General features: G+C 45.5%; 1 protein-coding gene across 12 annotated transcripts in view; it reads left to right on the top strand.

Annotated features, from left to right (window-relative positions):
* Positions 1-2,032: 2,032 nt before the first annotated feature.
* Positions 2,033-6,000, top strand: part of SLC8A3 (solute carrier family 8 member A3) — a 179,663-nt gene continuing 175,695 nt past the window's right edge. For 6 of the 12 annotated variants that reach the window (XM_008172549.4, XM_008172548.4, XM_008172545.4 and 3 more), the window contains exon 1: positions 2,070-2,210. The gene's annotated coding sequence lies outside the window, so the exon portion shown is untranslated. Of the gene's footprint in view, positions 2,211-2,515; positions 2,573-6,000 lie in introns of those variants that run through there. The other 6 variants (XM_005305945.5, XM_065592966.1, XM_065592964.1 and 3 more) reach the window with 4 other exon arrangements.

The following is a 6,000-nucleotide window of genomic DNA, read 5'->3' as shown; positions in this document are numbered from 1 at the left end:
GTTGTATAAATGAGAGCTGCTCCCAGATCCCTCTCTCCCTCTTATTGCTCCAGTTATTCAGATGAGCTGCCTTCCCTGTGTCAGGAACAGCCCAGCTTATCTGTTGCACAGGTGGCTGTTGCTTGTTCTGGGGTGAACCAGATGGCTAGTTTGTGGCGGGCCTCCTTTCTCGGGATAAACTCGGTGCTTGTCTGATTTCCTAAGGGCAATGTTTTCTCTACATGCTTTAGTGATAGCCTCCAGCAACCCCCTCTCTCTGCCCCACGGAGGCCACACGCCACGTCTGAACTGCTGACTCTGCAGCGTGGGTTGGGTTATTTGTGGAGAGCTGGAGTTGTGAGCAGTGGTAGTTGGCTTTGGGAGCTGGGTGTGCTTGTAGCAGCTAGAGTTCATAAGTACTGTACATGTGTGATCCTTTGCATTCTCCTAGTTTGGCTAGGCAGCCCTCTGCTATTCATTCATTCTTTCTTTCTGTAGGTACCTTTTTTCCTGACTTGCCTCTCCTTCCTTGCCTAGCTCCTCACCTCTCCGCATCCCTTTCCTGTCTTAACTGCCTTCATGTACACATCTGCTGCTGTGACGGGCCTGGGGTCAGAGCAGTTACATGGTTCTGGAACAGATTCAGAATGCTCCTTGTCCTACTTTGTGTTGCCAGTCTGCATAGTCACTTTTGACATAGGCAATTTGCACTTGTGTAAGTGCTTAAGTCTTCAAACTAAAAGCTGCTGCTTCAAAACACAGCACAAGTCAAATGATGAAAGAATATACCAGGGTGATGAGTTTACAACCGAGTAAAGACAACTTCCCTTTATAAAACAGTACCTCATTCCACAGTAATGCTTGTTACTCTTTTGTACGCTGTAGAGTTTGAGGACTTTGCTCTACAATACTTCATAATTCTTTCAGAGGTAGCCTATGCCAACAGGTAAATCTTAGGGGAGATACATTCACCCTTCCCTGCTGCGGTTGTGCCTGACAAATATAGAGGCAATTTTAGGCTGTGAAAAACATTGTGTCTGTACATAATTTTGTGTCTTACACAAAATGCAAAGCCATCATTCTGTTCTGTGGTTGTGGAACATGCCTAGCCCAGTCTGCTTTGGCCAAAGTCAAATACCAACATGTGAGGCAGCACATATTTTTAGCCTGAAATTATTTGCCACCCCTCACAAGTTGTTGTTTGACTTTGGTTAAAAAGATGAATGGGTGGATTCCGCAACCACAAAACAAAGCATGCAGTTTCAAATGAATACCCAGGACACAAAGCTAGGACTGACTCTGCCTATATAATTTTCTTGGCTATATTTAATCTCTCAGATGTGTTTGGCAGATACTTTAAATTTAAGATTTACAATTAATATCTTATGATCTGAAGGTGAGCTCCTGGTATCCCTCAGTCTTCTGACTGAAATATACAAGGTACAAAGTCAAGTCAATAAACTTAGAGGCTCCAGTGGTGATCTCTGTTCAATCAGCGGGTGTGAAATTAATAAAGCTGGTCTGTCTGTATTCATTTTGGACAGGGTTTGTCTGTGGGTTTATTGTGATTTTTTTTTTGCTTTAAACAATCTGGAAACCTCCCCCGCCCCAATTCAGAAGAATAAATATGCATGGCTTGTAATTCTGTTGCAGTTCTTGCGCCCAGCTGATAGGGTGACGTGCAGTTCGGAGGCTTGGAGATTGGCTTTTTGATTTGGCTTCTTGCTGCAGTTGTGCAAACCTCGTTGTCTCTCAGAAGTCCGGCTCAGCGACTTGCCTGGTGCTGTGATGCTGGAAAGTCTCAGCTGAGCCCCGATGCTGTGAGAGAGAAGGGGGAAGCCCGGCACATTCGATTGCAATTGGGGCACAATCCAATTTTTCCTCTTCAATCCCTATTCATCCATCTCTTCCTCTGCCCACATCTCCCCGCCCCAAACTATTGCACACCCCAGGAGATCAAGGCTGGTGGATTTATCAACATTTAACCACCCCTCCCTGCCCCCCGCCCCCGATTTCCCGATGCACTTCCCCACTCACCCTGACAGCTGCAAAAGAGAGCAGAGGTTTTTTAGCAAGCGAGGCAAGTTGGACTGACATGCAAAGGAGGACCCCGCGCCCCTCCCCAGTCACTGATTAACCACCAGATGCAATGAGCTCTGTTTAAGAACCGGCAGGATCTGCATTGGGGAGCAAGCAGCCCCCCCAGGAAGTCAGAAAGGCAACCAGGAGGGGTAAGTACGAGGGCTCTATCCCCGCTCTGTAGGAAATGCAGGGCGTATGGTTAAGTTTCCTGCTATGAAGCGGGTCCTGATTTATTGCATGTGAATTCCCATTGAGGTATAGTGGGGTGCTGCGGGGGGGTAGGGATCTCGCTGTAAGAGCATCCAGCAGAGAAGGGGTTTTAACATTGGAAACCCGGACAGATTTGTCACAATCGTGCCGTTTTCCTGCCCCTCCCCCCCTTCTGTGTGTGTGTGTGTGTGTGTGTGTGTGTGTGTGTGTGTGCACGCACAGATGGAGATAAGCCGGCTGCTGCTGCAGCTTCGCATCTCGGTGCGAGCAGCCTCTGCGCTTGGGCCATGCGAAGACGCGGGTGGGTTTTGCAAGGCAGGGGGCTGACGTTTTCATGCTCCGGGGTGTTCGGATAATGTGGCTCTGTTTCTCCCGCCCCGTAATATCCTGTCTCGGGGACCAGGAGCTTGACGGGGGATGGGTCCAAGCTAAAATAACAACAAGCCGGCGGCAGCTGAGAAGGAAAACGCTCAGCCCGCTGAGCAGTTTCAGACCCAAACCCGAGGTTCAAGGCGAACGTGCCGAGAGCCCTCCAGCTCCTGTGCAAAAGCAAGCGGCGGAGGCTGTAGAGCAGAAGAGGCAGTTTCCAGTGTCCCCTCCCCGGGTTGGTGTGGGGAGGGGAGCGGGCACGTTAGCCGGAGTAAATGCCTCTAATGCAGTGCTATAAATTTCTTGCTTTTCAATGCCTGACTCGGGCTAGGGAAGCAATCCGAAGGGGCAGCGGGCAATTTGCAAAGCGGTTGAAATTGGCCAGGTGCAATTTCCCCTAGGACATAAAAAAAGCTTGCAACAGCGTCGGTGAATCTCTCTGGCTGCAGGCGACAGCGTTTTATTTTTATTTATGCCTGGGAGCTGGGGGGGGGGGGCACACGAAAAGCCCCCACAAGAATGGGGAGCAGGATTGTTATGATCCCTTCAAAGGGAAAGGAACCCCTGGAAGCCCCCGGCGTGTCTGCCTGGCTGGCTCTCAGCGTGTGCGATTAATCTCGCACAGCTGTTGTGCTCCATCCACTTGTGCTGAGATCTTGTTTACCTCGGTTTTCAAATATAGCTACTGCGCCATGCTCTTCCCTAAATAGGGCAAGGGCAGTTTACTTTGTAGTACGAGACAAGCTGGGATTTCTGCTCTTCGGAAGGGGGTTACCCTTTTGCCCTCATGGCTTCTTATGCCTTGGTCTCTCTTCCCCCAAGAGGGAGCGGGGACCAGCCAAATACTGCCAAGCATAGGAAGACATAGTACTTTCTTCTGTACCCATTTTAACAATGGTTTCTTCCAACCCCCACAATCCTCTGAACGAACACACACAATTTGACCTAAATGTTGAATAATTTTATACTCCCCCCTGCCCTCCTTTTTTATTTTCATTTTCCCCCACCAATAAGTCTCCCCTTAGGTCTGAAATCAAACACCTGTACATTAAAAAAGTGACATGCCCATTTTTCTCAAGCTGAACTGCAGTGTAATAATGGGGTTCTCGGCTTGCTTGGGATATCCCTGGTGCTTGTTTTTAGGGTTAACCTTCCCAAATGTACTTAAAAATTAAGGTGAGGCGGCGGGTGTGTGCGTGCGTGTGTGTGTCCTATAATGGCCTTTTTGTTGGGAGTGTGAGAAGATACATTTCTATTCACATCACCTTCTCCTGATATCTATTAGGGGGAAAGGACAATTTGCTGAGCCATTTTTGATTCTAAGAGGAGGTCCTAAAAACAGAGCAATGGAAGACTGTGGGCAACCTCTAGCCAACATCTCCCTATTCAAAAGCTTTCATCTGTTCAGCTCTTGCCGCCTACTGTTGAAGCCAAGGAGAGCAGGAGCTGGCTGTAGGGGATCATTAAACTTCATAGGCCTTGTAGATAATTTGTAGGCTTGGTGCAATGGGGAAAGGAGAGGCAGCTTTCAAATGTGGTGCTAACAGTCAGAGGAAGTTTCTAACTTTTCCCCATCTGCAGCTGGGTTACAGGCATTTTATTTGCCTTTTGTGCAGTTTTAGTAATGAAGGTAATTCGTGTTTGGTAACTCGTGTGCTTGCATGTAAACTTTGTGGTTGTCTGTTTCAATAATTTTTGTTCCCTGGATAGAAGTAATGAGTTAGAAGGGGAGAGGGTATAAACCCTCTATTAAAGAATATATGGTTCAGGAAAGAGGAAGTGTTTATCTTATTAGAGCTGTGACATGGGAGCTGGGACTCCTGATTTCTCTTCTCTGCTCTGCCATTAACTTGTAGTATGACCTGGGGCAAGTCCCTCAGCCTCCTTTTTTCTCAGTTTACCTATCTGTAAATAAATGGGTATAATATCTACTGCATAGAGGGGGGAGTTGAAGCTTAATTAATTGCTATTTATAAAGCACTTCAACTCCTCAGATAAAAGGTGAAATATATCCAAACAGAAATGTCTTAGTCTAATAACCCATGACCCCAATTAATATAGTTCCAAAATCAAAACCACCCAAACCTGCTGTTCCAGAATTGGCACCAGCATGCATCACCAAGGGCTTGTGGTTAAGGTGCTGCCCTAGAACTTGGAAGTTCACTCCTTGCCTCTGCCACAGGTTTCATTTGGGATCTTGCGCGAGTCACTTAATCTCTCTGCAGCTCAATTCCCTATCTGCAAAATGGGGATAATGACATTTCCCTACCTCCCATTGGGTTTGCAAGGATACATTCATTTAAAGCAGGTGAGGTTCTCAGATACTAGGATTAAGGGGGCCACATATCTATCAAGAAATGGACATGCACAGCAGCACTTGCACTATTCAATATTCAGAATAAATAGCCCATTTATATGTAAAGCGACCATTTAAATTTTGACAAGTAGTGTTCCCAATACTCGTATCCAGACTGGATAGTTCATTATGTTTTGGATCATGCAAACACGCTCCATTGTTCCAAACACCAATCTTCAGAATTACACCACTAGGATATTACACTTGTATTCTAAGTATTGTGGAATGCTTGGGTCATGTGAACACTATACCATATCCCAGATGCTTTTCTGTTGGTGCTCACTGAGCATGTGCAAGAGCGTGAGCTGCCCAGTACAATCTGTATTCAAAATAATAGACTTGACTTGTTGTTGAGGAATGCTATACGTGTCCTTTGCAGAGAAGTGAATCGTTTGAAATGCTGCTCCTGAATTTTCTTATCTTTGTATTTCAAAGGTTGTGGCATAAAAGCTGTAAGTATATGACAGCTGCAGAGTTACACCAGGGATGAATTTGGCTGAGTATGTTTCTATTTTTTTCTCTCTGAAACAGGGGGTATTGAAGCTGGATGGAGATGGTCTGAGAGTCTATGGCAAATCCTACTGCTGGTTAAAAGGTGGTTTGCAAAGGGATTTGACTAGACCATTGACTTCCCTTGTGTTTTGATTTGGTGTGTATCCATACAATTGGACAGCTTCAGAAAGTCCTGGCTGAATAAGACATCCTCCCTTTCCAAGGATAGGAAGTGTTATAATTGAGTGTGTCAGCACTTTAAAATGAATTCTTCCTCCATAACAATATTTTAAAACCAAGGTTTATAAATATAAATGGATTTTCTGTTATATTCAGTCAAAATACAACAATTCCCCATCCCAAAACTTCCTGAATAACCAAGGAGCCTTTTTAAAAACATTTTTGCATGTTTGTACAATCAAAAATGGCTTTGCCTGCCAAATTTAATTTGTTTTTCAATCAGGCGGTAATATGATCTAATTCTGTATTAAAAATAAATAAAGGAAATTAAA

Source organism: Chrysemys picta, chromosome 4 (genome assembly GCF_011386835.1).
Source record: "Chrysemys picta bellii isolate R12L10 chromosome 4, ASM1138683v2, whole genome shotgun sequence".
In the NCBI taxonomy this organism is placed as follows: Eukaryota; Metazoa; Chordata; order Testudines; family Emydidae; genus Chrysemys; species Chrysemys picta.
The sequence above is the reverse complement of the archived record's forward strand: the minus strand, read 5'-3'. Positions and strand labels throughout refer to the sequence as shown.